This window comes from Myotis myotis, unplaced genomic scaffold (genome assembly GCF_014108235.1).
Source record: "Myotis myotis isolate mMyoMyo1 unplaced genomic scaffold, mMyoMyo1.p scaffold_m19_p_10, whole genome shotgun sequence".
In the NCBI taxonomy this organism is placed as follows: Eukaryota; Metazoa; Chordata; class Mammalia; order Chiroptera; family Vespertilionidae; genus Myotis; species Myotis myotis.
This window is the reverse complement of record NW_023416314.1, coordinates 62,241,260-62,258,738: the sequence shown is the minus strand read 5'-3', so window position 1 is coordinate 62,258,738 and position 17,479 is coordinate 62,241,260. Positions and strand designations below refer to the sequence as shown.

The following is a 17,479-nucleotide window of genomic DNA, read 5'->3' as shown; positions in this document are numbered from 1 at the left end:
CACACAGAGCTGGGCCCGTGGGGGGGGGGGGTGTTGGGGCACTGCACCCTGTCACACACAGAGCAGGGCCGATCAGGAGTTGGGGTGCCGCACCCTGTCACGAACAGAGCAGGGCAGATAGCAAGGTTGTGGCCCCGGCCCCTGTCACACACAGAGCTGCAGGGCGATCAGGGGGTTTGGGCGCTGCCCCCTGTCATGCTGATCCCAGTGCCGGGAGGCCTCGCGGCTCCGCTGATCCCAGTGCTGGGAGGCATATTACCCTTTTACTATATAGGATAGAGGCCAGGTGCACGGGTGGGGGCCGGCTGGTTTGCCCTGAAGGGTGTCCTGGATCAGGGTGGGGGTCCCGCTTGGGTGCCTGGCCAGTCTGGGTGAGGGGCTGAGGGCTGTTTTCAGGCTGGCGGTGACTGAAGCTCCCAACTGCTCCATTTTTTCTTTATTTCTTTTTTATTCTGGGCCAGCTTTAGCTCTGAGGCTTGGCTCCAGCTCTGAGGCCTCGGCTGCTGAAAGCAGGTATGTGGTTTGTTTGAGTTCTATAATCGAAACACTGTTTCAACTCCAGCTCTGAGATCCCGGCTGGCTGAAAGCAGGTTTCTGGGGTTTTGTTTAGCTTCTATATTTGTAACAATGTTTCAAACTGCAAGCTCAGAGGCCGGCAGCGGCAGGCGGGGAGCATTGGCTTCCTCCGTCACTGAAGCAAGCAAGGCTCATGTTCGCTTCAAGCTGACTGGCTGCCAGCCGCCATCTTGGCTGGCAGTTAATTTGCATATCGCCCTGATTAGCCAATGGGAAGGGTAGCAGAGGTAAAGCTAATTACCATGTTTCTCTTTTATTAGATAGGATACAAACATGGAAAAAGGAACGCAATGACACAAATGTAAATCTACATATTGCTAACCAAGTTTAACAGTTTTAAAAAGTAGACAGAAAAAAATGTGTGCCTCTCAATATCAGTAAGAAGTCTAAGGGACATTTTGTATCAGAGATCTTTAACTTATATCAACAAATAGCATTGGTTTTCTTATAAAAAGAAATTTTGTCATTAAGAGATAGTATCTGCTGTAAGAAAATGAAGCAGCTGTAGTGTATACAGAAAAGAAATCAAGTAAGATAATTACATTTGTTTCTCAATGAAGAAAGGAATGCTTACAAGTCTTAATGTGATCAAAGAATAAATGTACCACTGTTACCCTCATAACTAGTTAGTTATTAATATTAATAATAATAAGAAAGCAAAGGGAAGGCCAGACATTATAAGCATGGTCATCTGGGCAGCTTCACCAGGAAGCTGCACCTTTACACTTCCCAGGAAACCACGGGTCCATTCCCTGAAAATCACTGGGGGAAGAGTCCCAATGAAGTGGAAAATGGGCACATGTGCAGTGAAGTTGGAATGATGTAGGGAAGGTACTTGCTTCTCCGTCTAGCCAGGGGAACAAAGATCACTGGCCAGAAGGGTGGATCCACTACAAGTATGAGAAATACATACAAAGATAAAATTATGTATATATAAAATTAACTGAGTGAAATGTTTATTCAGCTAACAAGCTCAGTTTGTTTCTAACAAGACCACTTGGATTTAATTTTAATGTTATCAGCTGATAAAAATGTCTGGTACATAATAAATACCCAAAATGTTCTGCATCACTGTCACAACACCTGATCACTACAATAACCTTGAGAAGTTAGTACAGTCATTAGCTCAATTTTATGGCTGAGAAAATAAGACCCATTAAAAGCTAAGTGATTTACCCAAGGCTGTACAACAATTAAGCGACACTTAAGACTCAAGTTGTCTAAAACTTGAAATTATTTGCACTTTAGCTAAACTAAGATAAAGCCTCAAGTGAGATCCAGAATCAATGAAAAGTCTGTGGGTTCAAATAAATATGTGGCTGAGATGAGGTTTGAACATGGCTCCATTAAACGTAATCAAATAAAACAATAAGGTGTATAGATTTAAGAAGATATTCCTCTTAGTTGTACAGACATTCACTCATATTAACTTGGTAATATTAAAAAGCGTAGATTTACAAATGTATAAACTAGATACCAGAATATCCCAGTGAATTGTATGATGAAGATATGAGTTCTAGTACTATCTCTAGCAACAACTCTAGCTAAATCTGTTATATGTGGCAAAGTCTTTAATTTTTCAGTTCTGGGCTTCAAATTTTTTTCATTTGTTAACTAAAAGAGTTGCATTAGATAATCTCTGTTGTCCATTTTGACTTAAAATTATATGGTTCAAGAATGACATTTCTTTACTTTTTTAGTAATAATTTTTCTCATTAAAGTGACTCATTCCTGTGCTTTAAAAAATTAGAACTTCTGCTGCATCTAAATAATGATTTAACTACTTGATAGGAACACTTAACAAAGAGAAACTATTATCCCTACCAATTAAGATTATTTTAAAGTGAAGATGAAGCATTTTTGAAATTATTATCCAAATCACTGAGAAAATACGATTTGCATTAACAAAAATCTATTTACACATATATTTCAGGTATTCTCCAATGACAAATAGTGAGATATACTTATAAAGCAATAGGCACAATATCAAGTGTCTTAACTAATTGTGTAAAATAACTACAGTTATATTAGCATATACTTTGCATATAACTATAAAGACTGTGAATTCTATTCACAAGTAATTTTCAAGTTAAAAATTCCATTACTATTACCCTGAATGCTATCATTTATTATTTTTCTTTCTTATGCTTAACTGCATGTGTAGGCTAAACAATCCACTGTGTGACAGGGAACCACTGAGAATGGTTATGCTCAATAACCAGTGTGACAGGAGCCACCAAGGAGCAAGAAACAAAACTAATCAGAGGAAGCTATTCCAAGAGTTCTTTTTTAAAAAATATTTTTTTATTGATTTCAGAGAGGAACAGAGAGGGAGAGATAAACATCAATGATGAGAGATAATCATTGATTGGCTGCCTCCTGCATGCCCCCCACTGGGGATCGAGCCCGCAACTCTAGCACATGCCCTGACCAGAATCGAACCGTGACCTCCTGGTTCATAGGTTGCTCAACCACTGAGCTACACAGGCCAGGCTCCAAGAGTTCTGACAAGAAATGCGGGTGACAGGTTAGCATGGTAGGAGGTAACATTTGCAAGAAGTGATCAGGCTCTAGATATATTGAAGATATAGCTGATAGGTTTGCTGAGATTAGATGGGGAGGGGAATAGAGAGAGGAAGGGAGAAAAAGAGAGAAGCTAAGGGTTAAAGATTACTTTATTGAAGAACAGAAATTTGAAAGGATATACATAGAAAGTATGCCTGTAGGGATGATGACTGGGATTAGGAATGTGAGAATGAGATGGGAAATAAAATAAAAAACAAGCGTACCAATGAAGATAGCATGCCAGGATGCTAGAATGATCAACTAAATTCTGTGTACCTGAAGACCCTTTAAAGACAGAAAGGCAAACACGGAAGCAGGTAATTTCTCTTTATTGGTCAAAATGAGGTTCAGGATAACAAGGCCCGTTCAAGTCCTCGGGGGAAGGTGGCACTGCTAACATGGGGCCTCCACTTCCCCTTGAGGGATGCAGCCTGCAGTGAGGCTGGGCCCTTGGTCAGCTCTGCCTTGGTTGTCCTAGGCAAGGGACCTCAATGGAAGGCTATTGGAGATAGGCAGCACCATGGTCCACTCCAGCCCCTGTGACTTGTCACTAGGTGGTTTGATTTGGACCAAGATGGAGGGTTACCCTGGTAGCCTTGCTTGGTTTGCAACCACCCTTTTTTTTTTTTTAATTAAATCTTTATTGTTCAGATTATTACATTTGTTCCTCTTTTTTCCCCCCATAACTCGCCTCCTCACAGTTCCCGCCCCACCCTCCGCCCTCACTCCCCACCCACTGTCCTCATCCATAGGTGCACGATTTTTGTCCAGTCTCTTCCCGCATCTCCCACACCCCTTTCCCCCGCAAGAACAGTCAGTCCATTCCCTTTCTATGTCCCTGATTCTATTATAATCACCAGTTCATTCTGTTCATCAGATTATTTATTCACTTGATTCTTAGATTCACTTGTTGATAGATGCATATTTGTTGTTCATAATTTGTATCTTTACCTTTTTCTTCCTCTTCCTCTTCTTAAAGGATACCTTTCAGCATTTCATATAATCCTGGTTTGGTGGTGATGAACTACTTTAGCTTTTCCTTATATGTGAAGCTCTTTATCTGACCTTCAATTCTCAATGATAGCTTCGCTGGATAAAGTAATCTTGGTTGTAGGTTCTTGCTATTCATCACTTTGAATATTTCTTGCCACTCCCTCTGGCCTGCAAAGTTTCTGTTGAGAAATCAGCTGACAGTCGTATGGGTATTCCCTTGCAGGTAACTGAGTTTCTTTCTCTTGCTGCTTTTAAGATTCTCTCTTTGTCTTTTGCTCTTGGCATTTTAATTATGATGTGTCTTGGTGTGGTCCTCTTTGGATTCCTTTTGTTTGGGGTTCTCCGCGCTTCTTGGACCTGTAAGTCCATTTCTTTCACCAGGTGGGGGAAGTTTTCTGTCATTATTTCTTCAAATAGGTTTTCAATATCTTGCTCTCTCTCATCTTCTGGCACCCCTATAATTCTGATGTTGGTACGCTTGAAGCTGTCCCAGAGGCTCCTTACACTATCCTCGCATTTTTGGATTCTTTTTTCATTTTGCTTTTCCCGTTGGGTGTTTTTTGCTTCCTCGCATTTCAAATCATTGACTTGATTCTTGCGCTCCTCTGGTCTGCTGTCGGGAGTCTGTATAATATTCGTTATTTCAGTCCGTGTATGCTTAATTTCTAGTTGGTTCCCCATCATAACATCGAGGGTCTCATTAGTTTTCTTGTAGATCTCATTAAGTTTATCGGCGGCTTCTAAACAGTTCTTGAGAGACCTTAAAAGTGTGGTTCTGAACTCTATATCTTCCATTGACAATTTTGTCCTGTTTCTTTGTCTCCCCATTTTGTTATGCTTTCTTGGTGCACCCCCTAGTGGTCTTTGTGCGCAGTCTTGTAGTTAAGCCTTGATTGTTGTAGCTAATACCAGGGAGGGTTTGACCTCCAGGCCAAGTGGCTATGAGAATCAGCTGTGTCAGCAGTGAGAGAACTTCTGTCCTCTAGGGACGTGCTAATCTGGCGTTTGCCTGAGGCTATCCGGCAAATGCCTCTGTGCAGGGCTTGGGCGGGGCGGGTCACACAGGATCAACAGGGTGGGCCAGAGAGAGCAGTTATGGCGGCTCTCAGTCCTGTCCCCAGGGGCTCTGCCTCTCTGAGTCCCAGCACCCGCTGCAAACCTCGGACAGAAAGCTGCACTCGCTCTGACCGAAGCCAGACAGTCCCGCTTCTCCCGTTTGAGTCTGGGTCCCTAAAGACTCGCCTGTATCTGGAGCTCAGAGTCTGCGACTCCCTCCTGATTGAAAACACCAACCGCGCCCTCCGCTGCCAGCCCTCTCCGCGCACTCCGCACCTCAGAATTTGACTTCAGCACTGTGCCTCCTCTGAGTGTCCGTATGCGTTTCTCTTTCCTCCTAGTTGTAGGACTTCCACTCAGCCAGCGTTCCTGTGGTTCTGGGTGATGTCCATTCCGTCTTTTAGTTTCACTTTTGAAGTAGTTGTTCAAGGCAGCAAACTCTGGCGTTAACCTATGCCGCCATCTTGATTCTCCCGCAACCACCCTTTTGATGGAACATTCAGCCATGAGAAAGGGAAGTCCACCCAAGTTCATGTACAGATTTTTTTAAAGTGTTTTTATTTATTTATTTTTAAATATATATATTTTATAGATTTTTTTTTTTTTTTTTTTTTTTTTTTACAGAGAGGAAGGGAGAGGGATAGAGAGCTAGAAACATCTCTGAGAGAGAAACATCGACCAGCTGCCTCCTGCACACTCCCCACTGGAGATGTGCCCGCAACCAAGGTACATGTCCTTGACCAGAATCGAACCTGGGACCTTTCAGTCCACAGGCCGATGCTCTATCCACTGAACAAACCGGTTAGGGCGGGCTATTTACTTATTTTTAAATATATTTTTATTGATTTCAGAGAGGAAGGGAGAGGGAGTGAGAAATATTAATGATGAGAGAGAACCATTGATTGGCTGCCTCCTACGCACCCTACATTGGGGATTGAGCCCGCAACCCCGGGCATGTGCCCTGACTGGGAATTGAACTGTGACCTCCTGGTTCATAGGTCGATGCTCAACCACTGAGCCATGCCAGCTGGGCCATGTACAGCTTTTTCATGACAGCCCTACAAAGGGCTATTAAAGCCATATACAGGAAGGAGCAATTTGTGCATCAGATAAGAATGAAGATCATGAAATTAAGAGAAAGTGTGGCCTAAGGTGCAAGGATCTAGGTGGAGTATGTCAGACTCTGAGAGTGACACTGGTGGCTCTGATGTGGAATTCAAGCCTTCCTTAGATGCCAAGGAGGAAGTTATCAGTGATGAAATAAACAGTGGAGTAGGGGATAGTGACAGTGAAGGCCTGCCCAGCTCTGTCAAAACTGCTGCAAAATGGAAGAGAATGGTGATAGAAAATGGCTCTCTCAAAAGGAAAAGTTCAAGGGAGAAAATGCCCCAATCACCAAACAAGCAACTGGCATCTGAAACCAGGAGTACTTTGAGGGCTTTCTCTACCCGTCAAAATTCTGGATCCCAAGCCCACATTAGTGAGGATGTGATAACAGCAGTTGCCCCACTGTCTGGTATCACCAAACGTTAAGAATGGTTTGAGGAGGAAAAGAGAAGTGCCCAGAAGGTGCCCCATCATTCTGATTCTGATGCATCTACACTCTATGTGCCTGAGGATTTCCTTCATTCCTGTACTCCTGGGATGAGGTGGTGGCAGATTAAATCTCAGAACTTTGAACCTGTCATATTTTATAAGGTGAGGAAGTTTTGTCAGTTTTACTACATGGATGCTCTTATTGGAGTCAATTTATGAAAGGCAACTGGGCCGATTTTGGTTTACCTGAAATTGCATTTGGCTGATACTCAGACTCTTTGGCCCAGAAGGACTAAAAAGTAGTATGAGTGGAACAGACTGAGACTGGAAATGGTGGAGGCACAATGCTGAAAGATGGCACATATATTTGAGCATGATAAAGTAGTGAGGAGTGAGATTTGTAGGGTCATTACCAAGAGACAACATTATGCTGAAAGGTGACTTCTCTGAGAACAACAGTATCTTCTTAGCCTCAAAGAAAAAAATGAAGATACATCTGGCCACACTCAAGTGTATGGTGTATGCTTTGTTGGTGCCTCAATGGGAAAGTTTTCAATGGGTCAGTGTTCAGATGATCACCATTATCCCAGGTTTAGGACTCTAGTGGCACATTATCCTCTAGTACAAGTCTTGTATGAGCAAGGAAGTCTCTCAACAAACACTAAGATGATTTTGAAGGGTTCATTACTCTCTTCTCTACCAAGACTACTGAGAGGTTGACTAAGCTGATAAATGTTGAACTGAGAGACATATCATTGAAGGACTGAATGTGGTAACTATTCTATAATTTTGATAAAAAATTACAAGGGCTGGCAGGCTGCTGTAGAGTGCATCACAGTGTTAGATGTCCTATTGAGCCTGGCTAACTATAGTCGAGGTCATGATGGTCCTATGTGTGGTCCAGTAATTCTGCTACCAAAAGAAGACACTTCTGTCTTCTTAGACCTTCAAGGATCATGCCATCCTTACATTATGAAGACTTTTTTTGGAGATGATTTTATTCAATTGACATTCTAATAGGCTGTGAAGAAGGAAAATAACAAAGCTTTATTGTGTGCTTGTTGCTGGACCTAATATGGGGGGCAAGTGTAACCCATGAGACAGCCTGGCCTATCAGCTGTAATGGCCCAGATGGGTTGTTACTTACTTGCTGAAGTGTGTAGGCTCACATCAATTAATAGAATGTTTATTAGACTTGGTGTCTCAGACAGAATAATGTCAGGTGAAAGCACAGTTTAAGTTGAATTGAGTGAAATTGCCAGTATACTTATATATGCAACAGCACATTTCTCTGGTGCTTGTGGTTGAATTAGGAATAGGTACTCCAACAGTTGATGGGTCAGCAATAGCAAACACAGTTGTTCAAGATATGTTGAGACTATAAAGTGATAAACATTGTTTTCTACCTACTACCATTCATTAGATGATTATTCTCAAAATGTTGCAGCGTGCCTAGGGCACATGGCATACATGGTAGAAAACGAATGTGAAGATCCCAGCCAGGAGACTATTGCCTACTTCCCTCTATAAATTTCTTAAGGGAGCTTGTTCTAAGAGGTAAGGCTTTAATGCAGCAAGGCTTGCTAATCTTCCAGAGATTATTCAAAAGGGGCATACAAAAGCAAGATAATTCGAGAAGACGGCTCATTCACTGTGATTATTTGGGGAAGTTTGCATGGCTAGTGAAAGGTCAATTGTAGATGCTAAAGCTGTCCATAAGTTGCTGATTTTCATTGAGAAATTATAGACTACACTGGAAACTCCGAGTTGACCTTTGTGACAAAGGTGGTAAACTCAGACAACGTTATGGCCTAATAAACTCTATTTTTTAAAAATATGTTTTTATTGATGAGAGAGAGAAAAAGAGAGAGAGAGAGAAAGAGAGAGGAAGAGAGAAACATTAATTGTGCCTCCTGCATGCCCCCTACTTGGGACTGAGCCTGCAATCCGGGCATGTACCCTGACCGGGAATTAAACCAGTGACCTTTTGGTGTATGAAATGATGCCCAACCAACCGAGCCACACAGGCCAGGGCAAACTTTATTTTTTAAAAATAAAAAACATGAGGTTCAGGATATTAGTTCTCTCTATAAGTTTTCAGATATTATCTTTTTACTTTAATTATACCATCAGCAGATAAGCAGGTAGGTAAAATCCCTCTTCACACTTACATCTTGCCTTTCCCACAGTTCAGGTGTTATTATTAATATATCATTCACCATAACCTTTTAATAAAGTAGTTTATTAAACTACTATAACTTCATGACTTTTATTCTGAACTTCTAGTCTTAGCTAGAAACTCCCTTTCAAAATTCCTTTCTCATGAATTTCTACTTGTAACTTGTAAACACATGTGGTTCTCTGCTTCTTGAGCTAAGAGATCTGTATAGTTGAAATAAAATACACTCTTACACGGCTATGTTTTATTTATTGGTTTTATCCCACTAAATCTTTATATTAAGAGCAAGGCTATAGTTAATCTGAGTTATTACCACACTTTGTGCATTGGTCCACTAATTCACCAACTATCAACTCACACCTGTGTCCCAGATTTAGGGAATCCTATCTAATAAAAGAGAAACATGGTAATTGGCGTACGACTGCTACCCTTCCCATTGGCTAATCAGCGAGATATTCAAATTAACTGCCAGCCAAGATGGCGGCTGGCAGCCAGGCAGCTGGAAGCTAACATGAGGCTTGCTTGCTTCAGTGACGGAGGACTCCAACGTTCCCTGCCTGCTGCTGCCGGACTCTGAGTTTGCAGTTTAAGAAACATTGTAACAAATATAGACGCTAAACAAAACCCCAGAAACCCGCTTTCAGCAGATGGGATCTCAGAGCTGGAGTTGATACAGTGTCTCGATTATAGAACCTAAACAAACCAGATACCTGCCTTCAGCAGCGCAGAGGCCTCAGAGCTGGAGCCAGAGCTAAAGCTGGCCCAGAATAAAAAAAAAAAAAAAAAAAAAGAGGAGCAGTTGGGAGCTTCGGTCACCCACCAGCTTGAAAACAGCCCTCAGCCCCTCACCCAGTCTGGCCAGGCACCCCAGTGAGGACCCCCACCCTGAAGGGTGTGTGACCAGCTGCAAACAGCCATCATCCCCTCACCCAGGCTGGCCAGGCACCCCAGTGGGGACCCCCACCCTGAAGGGTGTGTGACCAGCTGCAAACAGCCATCATCCCCTCATCCAGGCTGGCCAGGCACCCCAGTGGGGACCCCCACCCTGAAGGGTGTGTGACCAGCTGCAAACAGCCATCATCCCCTCATCCAGGCTGGCCAAGCACCCCAGTGGGGACCCCCACCCTGAAGGGTATGTGACCAGCTGCAAACAGCCATCATCCCCTCACCCAGGCTGGCCAGGCACCCCAGTGGGGACTCCACCCTGATCCAGGACACCCTTCAGGGCAAACCAGCCAGCCCCCACCCATGCACCAGGCCTTTATCCTATATAGTAAAAGGGTAATATGCTTCCCAGCACCGGGATCAGCGTGACAGGGGGCAGCGCCCAAACCCCCTGATCGCCCTGCGGCTCTGTGTGTGAAAGAGGGCGGGGCCACAACCTCCCTATCCGCCCTGCTCTGTTCGTGACAGGGGAAGGCGCCCCAACTCCCTGATCAGCCCTGCTCTGTGCCTGATAGGGGGGAGCTCCCCAACCCCCTGATCACCCTGTGGCTCTGTGTGTGACAGGGTGCAGTGCCCCAACCCCCTGATCGGCCCTGCTCTGCATGTGACAGGGTGCGGCGCCCCAATCCCCCCTCCCCCACGGGCCCTGCTCTGTGACGGGGTACAGCCATAACCTCCCCATTGGCCCTGCCCTGAGTGTGAGAGTGGCGGCGCCCCAACCCCCTGATTGGCCCTGCTCTGTGGGTGATAGAGGGCGGCGCCCCAACACCCCCCCCCCCCCCCGCCATGGGCCCTGCTCTGTGTGTGATTGGGTAGAGCCATAACCTCCCCATCGGTCCTGCCCTGAGTGTGACAGTGGCGGCGCCCCAATCCCCTGATCGCCCTGCTGTGTGAGTGATAGAGGGCGGCGCCCCAACCCCCTGATCCGCCCTGCTCTGTATGTGATGGGGGCGGTGCCCCAACTCCCCTATCGGCCCTTCTCTGTGAGTGACAGGGCGGAGCTCCTCAACCCCCTGATCGGCCCTGCTCTGTGCGTGACAGGGGGGAGCTCCCCAACCCCCTGATGGGCCTTGCTCTGTGCATGACAGGGGGGAGCCCCAACCCCCCTGATGGGCCCTGCTCTGTGCATGACAGGGGATGGCGCCGCAACTTCCCCATCGACCCTTCCTTGAGTGTGACAGGGGGCGGTGCCCCAACCCCCCAATTGGCCCTACCCTGAGTGTGACTGAGGGTGGCGCCGCAACCTGCCGATCTGTCCTGCTCTGTGCATGACAGGGGGCGGTGCCCCAACTCCCCAATCGGCCCTGCTCTGAGCCCAACCAGGGGCTGCACCTAAGGACTGGGCCTGCCCTCTGCCACCTGGGAGCAGGCCTAAGGCAGCAGGTCGTTATCTCCCGAGGGGTCCCAGACTGCGAGAGGGCACAGGCCGGGCTGAGGGACCCCCCTCCCCCCTGAGTGCACAAATTTTTGTGCACTGGGCCTCTAGTCCTATATAATAAAAGGCCAGCAACCATAAGCGTAATGACTGGAATGACCACTCAACCAGTCGCCATGAGGTGCATTGACCACCTCTCGGTCCCCCCGCCCCCCCCGCCCCGCCTGCAGGCTCCGATTGCAGCATGGTGAACGGGGAACCATGGCAAACCAAAGTAGTGGCTGTTGGGTGGAATGGCCGACCTCTTGGTCCCTCCCCCGGGCCTGCAGGTTCCGGGGAACCAAAGCCATGCTGTGATCAGGGAACCACGGAAAACCGGGGGGTGGCAGCAAGGTGGGACAGGGGACTAGCGAGCGAGACCCTACCTGCGCACGATTTTGTGTGCTGGGCCTCTAGTAAATAGATAAAGAAAGCATACTCTTTCCTCAAGGATATGCAATGCTTGAGGGGGAAGATGAAGATGTAGACAAGACAAATAATTCCAGTGCAGGATAGTAGGGGGAGCATAATTACAATTTCCCTAGGAAAATATTACAAAAGGCTTATATCAAGGTTCTATTTAAGCTGGTAAGGAGACTTGGCAGGAGAGGAAAAGTGGAATGACTTCTAAAATCTTAGGTATTACACCTAGCCGCTTTCCACCAATTTTCTCCTGTAAAGATAACTGGAGTCTCAGAATTCAGTTAATCCAACTTAATCAATACAAATCCTTTAGCTCAGTGGTTCTCAACCTTCCTAATGACACGACCCTTTAATACAGTTCCTCATGTTGTGGTGACCCCCAACCATAAAATTATTTTCATTGCTACTTCATAACGGTAATTTTGCTACTGTTATGAATCATAATGTAAATATCTGATATGCAGGATGTATTTTCATTGTTACAAATTGAACATAATTAAAGCATAGTGATTAATCACAAAAACAATATGTAATTATATATGTGTTTTCCGATGGCCTTAGGCGACCCCTGTGAAAGGGTCGTTTAACCCGCAAAGGGGTCGTGAACCACAGGTTGAGAACTGCTGTTTTAGCTAATATAAAAAATTATTAGTTATTATTAAGACATATATATCAAAATAAAATCTTGAATTTCAAAGAAACACATCAGAACAAATTTATTCTATTACTACCAATAGTATATGAACTCAATATTCAAGATCTGACATATCTATAATAAAAAAAGTGACATTTAGAATATAGAAGGTGTATTAGTCAGCTTCGGCTTCCATAACAAAATACTACAGACTAGATGGCTTACATAACAGGCATTCATTCTGATGTAATTCTGGAGACTAGAAGTCCAAGATCAAGGTGCCTGCAGGATTGGTGTCTGGTGAGAGCTTTCCCCTCGGGTTGCAGATGGCCACCTTCTCACTATGTGGTCACATGGCTTTTTTCTGGATGTTCACCCAAAAAGAGTGTGGGAGCTAAGTCTCTGGATCTTGCTTAAGGAACCCAATCCTATCAGACCTGGGGTCCACCCTCATGACCCCGTGTAGTCATAATTATCTACATTGAGGATTAGGGCTTCCACATAGGAATTTGGGGCTCACAAACATTCAGTCCAAAACAGTAGGTTAAGGAGTATGTTGCTAGATTCATTAATATATAAGAAAGTTGAGATAGCATCCATATGCTGAACAAAGGGCAAACTTATAAGGAACAGAAGTGTGTTTGGGTATACCTGTTAGTAAAGCTTAATTCAAAACAATGTCAGATTTTAAAAACACTTAGACTACAGAATTATTCTCAAAATTTATTTTCTGATCACTCTTTTGTGATTCAGAATATCTGATTTATGACAGTAAAACAGAAAAACAAAAAATCACCTGGATCATATTGTGATACATTTCAGGCTTTTATACCCAGGCTTTAATGTGAAAGTTTAAATAATATGTATGAACATTTTCTACAGAAAAAAACTACCAATAACTTTAAATTAGTTCATGGAAATTTTAAATGAACTTTAGCTTTTCTTACTGTAAAACTCTACATGTTTCAACAGTCCCTTTAGATATTATGAAATTACATGTTATATCTTCACACATGAAAGTAGGATATAACTATATCCTCTAGTTGTTAGTATAGGAAAAGTATAGACAACTGTAATGCTAAGCTTTATTGTTTTATAAATGAACCAGTAAAGTTCATTTTAGTAAAATGAGCACACGCTTTTCATAAATTAAAATAAATCTCACATGGTAAAGTGCCCATTTTCAAAATTAATTTAATTACATGTTTAAAGTTTAATTACATTTAATTAAGCATTTAAGTTTAATATGAAATAAACGAATTATCAGTTAACTACTATGAAATGAAATACTGCCTTGATAATTAAAATCTATAAATTTTCCTATTTTGTACGCAAAACTGCTAGTTCTCAAAAATAGTCCGAAAATTTTATTTTAAAGACTACAGGAGACTGTACTCTGAGAGCCGACCTAGGTGTTGTTTTTCAGGCACCCAGTAAACAGATGCAGTCTATGCAGAAAAGAGCAGAGGTTTGGGAGACCTGAATTTGGGTGCCAGCTCGGTCATTTACAGAGAGTCGTGGGAAAGCTACTTAGTGTCTCTAACCTCAAATTTCCTATGAAACTGGGATATTAGCTGGGGGTTGTTGAGAGAATTAGATATCCTATGATCAAATGCCTGGTACAAAGCCTGACATGAAGCAGGTTTTTTTTTTTTTCTTATTTATTTATTTTTTTTTAATTAAATCTTTATTCAGATTATTACATTTGTTCCTCTTTTTCCCCCCCCATAACTCCCCTCCTCCCAGTTCCCGCCCCACCCTCCGCCCTCACTCCCCACCCACTGTCCTCATCCATAGGTGCACGATTTTTGTCCAGTCTCTTCCCGCATCTCCCACACCCCTTTCCCCCCCAAGAATAGTCAGTCCATTCCCTTTCTATGTCCCTGATTCTATTATAATCACCAGTTCATTCTGTTCATCAGATTATTTATTCACTTGATTCTTAGATTCACTTGTTGATAGATGCGTATTTGTTGTTCATAATTTGCATCTTTACTGCCGGGGTCCAACCCCAGCAGGTCCAGGGGTCCCCAAAGGTGTAGACGGAGTCGGCGAAGAAGGAAGGACACGGAGACAGTGTTCAGTTGATCAGCAGCCTAGCCAGGATCTCCAGCGAAGTTCTGCTTAGGATCTCCAGCCAGGTTCTGTGTCCATGTTCTCTTGCTAGGTTCTCCAGGTTCTCCTGCCAGGTTCTGTAGCCATGTTCCCTCGCTAGGTTCTGCAGCCAGGTTCTGTCCAGGTTCTCCAGCCAGGTTCAGTTACCAGGTTCTAGTCAGGTTCTCTTGCCAATTTCTGTAGTCAGGTTCAGTCCAGGATCTTTTGCCATGTTCTCTCCAGCGAAGTTCTTCTGTCTGTAGGTTCTGTGTAGGTTCTGTCTTCTCTTGGTTCTGTCTTCTTACATCTGTATTTATACCAGTTGATTCCAATCCTATCAATCTCTATTCCAAAGGTTAGGGCGTTTCTTATCTCCATTCCAGGGAGTAAAGATTATGTAGCTTAAGCATGATTGTTCGTAAAGTGATTAATTACCCACCTGGCACTTAGTTAAGAGGTTTTATTCCCTCCCTAACTTCAGGGGAAAATCCCTATCTGGGGAAACAACCTTTCTCAGAGACCTTGGTTAAAACACATAGTGCCAAGAAGGTGAGCAAACATATTAAGAACAGTATGCCATATATGCCAGGTCCCTTGAAACAGCAAGCATGGACCGGCTCCCGGCACTTTACCTTTTTCTTCCTCTTCCTCTTAAAGGATACCTTTCAGCATTTCATATAATCCTGGTTTGGTGGTGATGAACTACTTTAGCTTTTCCTTATATGTGAAGCTCTTTATCTGACCTTCAATTCTGAATGATAGCTTTGCTGGATAAAGTAATCTTGGTTGTAGGTTCTTGGTATTCATCACTTTGACTATTTCTTGCCACTCCCTTCTGGCCTGCAAAGTTTCTGTTGAGAAATCAGCTGACAGTCGTATGGGTATTCCCTTGTAGGTAACTGAGTTTCTTTCTCTTGCTGCTTTTAAGATTCTCTCTTTGTCTTTTGCTCTTGGCATTTTAATTATGATGTGTCTTGGTGTGGTCCTCTTTGGATTCCTTTTGTTTGGGGTTCTCCGCGCTTCTTGGACCTGTAAGTCCATTTCTTTCACCAGGTGGGGGAAGTTTTCTGTCATTATTTCTTCAAATAGGTTTTCAATATCTTGCTCTCTCTCATCTTCTGGCACCCCTATAATTCTGATGTTGGTACGCTTGAAGCTGTCCCAGAGGCTCCTTACACTATCCTCGCATTTTTGGATTCTTTTTTCATTTTGCTTTTCCGGTTGGGTGTTTTTTGCTTCCTCGCATTTCAAATCATTGACTTGATTCTTGCGCTCCTCTGGTCTGCTGTCGGGAGTCTGTATAATATTCTTTATTTCAGTCAGTGTATGCTTAATTTCTAGTTGGTTCCCCATCATAACATCGAGGGTCTCATTAGTTTTCTTGTAGATCTCATTAAGTTTATCGGCGGCTTCTAAACAGTTCTTGAGAGACCTTAAAAGTGTGGTTCTGAACTCTATATCTTCCATTGACAATTTTGTCCTGTTTCTTTGTCTCCGCATTTTGTTATGCTTCCTTGGTGCACCCCCTAGTGGTCTTTGTTCGAAGTCTTATAGTTAAATCTTGATTGTTGTAGCTAATTCCAGGGAGGGTTGACCTCCAGGCCAAGTGGCTATGAGAATCAGCTGTGTCTGCAGTGAGAGAACTTCTGTCCTCTAGGGAGGTGCTAATCTAGCCTTTGCCTGAGGCTATCCGGCAAATGCCTCTGTGCAGGGCTTGGGTAGGGCGGGTCCCACAGAATCAACAGGGTGGGCCGGAGAGAGCAGTTATGGCGGCTCTCAGTCCTGTCCCCAGGGGCTCTGCCTCTCTGAGTACCAGCACCTGCTGCAAAGCTCAGAGAGAAAGCTGCACTCGCTCTGACCGAAGCCAGACGGTCCCGCTTCTCCCGTTTGTGTCTGGGTCCCTAAAGACTCGCCCGGATCTGGAGCTCAGAGTCTGCGACTCCCTCCCGATTGAAAACGCCAAGCGCGCCCTCCGCCGCCAGCCCGCTCCGCGCACTCCACACCTCAGAATTTGACTTCAGCACTGCGCCTCCTCTGAGTGTCCGTATGCGTTTCTCTTTCCTCCTAGTTGTAGGACTTCCACTCAGCCAGCGTTCCTGTGGTTCTGGGTGATGTCCCTTCCTTCTTTTAGTTTCACTTTTGAAGTAGTTGTTCAAGGCAGCAAACTCCGGCGTTAACCTATGCTGCCATCTTGGTTCTCCTGAAGCAGGTTTTTGACAAATGTTAATTCCTCCTCTTTAGTTGCTGAATGAATGAGTAAAACCCTTGTATTTTCTATCTTAAAATAAGTTTTATCATATATATATTTTTAAATTACAAAGTATCACCATATTATTTTTTATGTACTTACATTATACCTAGTGTACATTTTATACTTTTTATTTCCCTAAGCACTCTGTGAATGGAGGCAGTATAGCATTATTGCTAACAAATATTTCTGAGTCATAAAGAACTGACTTTAAGTCCAGATTCAACCATTTTCTATTTATGAAATCATGGAAAAGTTATTTTGACCTATTTCCTAAGCATGTATATACCAGTGTACCGGTTAAAATGCAGATTTTATCATCAAAGAAAACATGATAATTTCAAGAGAAACATCAAAAGTGCTTCTCTTATTCAAAGTAATGTCCATTGCTAGTTACACATTTCCCCCATCTTTCAGGTAATTTGTAGATACTGTCCCAATAGAACATTTCTTGTCTTGAGGCAAACCATTCAGAGACCCAATTTTCCACTTCTTCGTACATTTTGAAGTGCTGCTCAGAAAGTGCGTGTGTCATCAATCAGAACAAGTGGTAATCTGAAGGAGCAAGGTCTGGTGAATATGGCTGGTAGGTTAATACTTCCCAGGAAAGATCTTTTAACGTGTCTGTAACTGGTTTTGAAGTGTGTGATTGTGCGTTATCACGAAGCAAAATTACTTTGCTGTGTCTTCTGGCCCATTCTGGTTGTTTATGATCAAAGCGTGGTTCAAATTGATTATTTGTTGTTGGTAGCGATCAGTATTAACAGTTAAACCTGGTTTTAGAAGCTCATTAATACACCACACCTTCCTGATTCC

At 43.7% G+C, this 17,479-nt stretch overlaps 1 protein-coding gene across 3 annotated transcripts in view; it reads right to left on the bottom strand.

Annotated features, from left to right (window-relative positions):
• Positions 1-17,479, bottom strand: part of ELP4 (elongator acetyltransferase complex subunit 4) — a 194,998-nt gene that overhangs the window by 144,351 nt on the left and 33,168 nt on the right. The gene's annotated exons all lie outside the window — the stretch shown is intronic.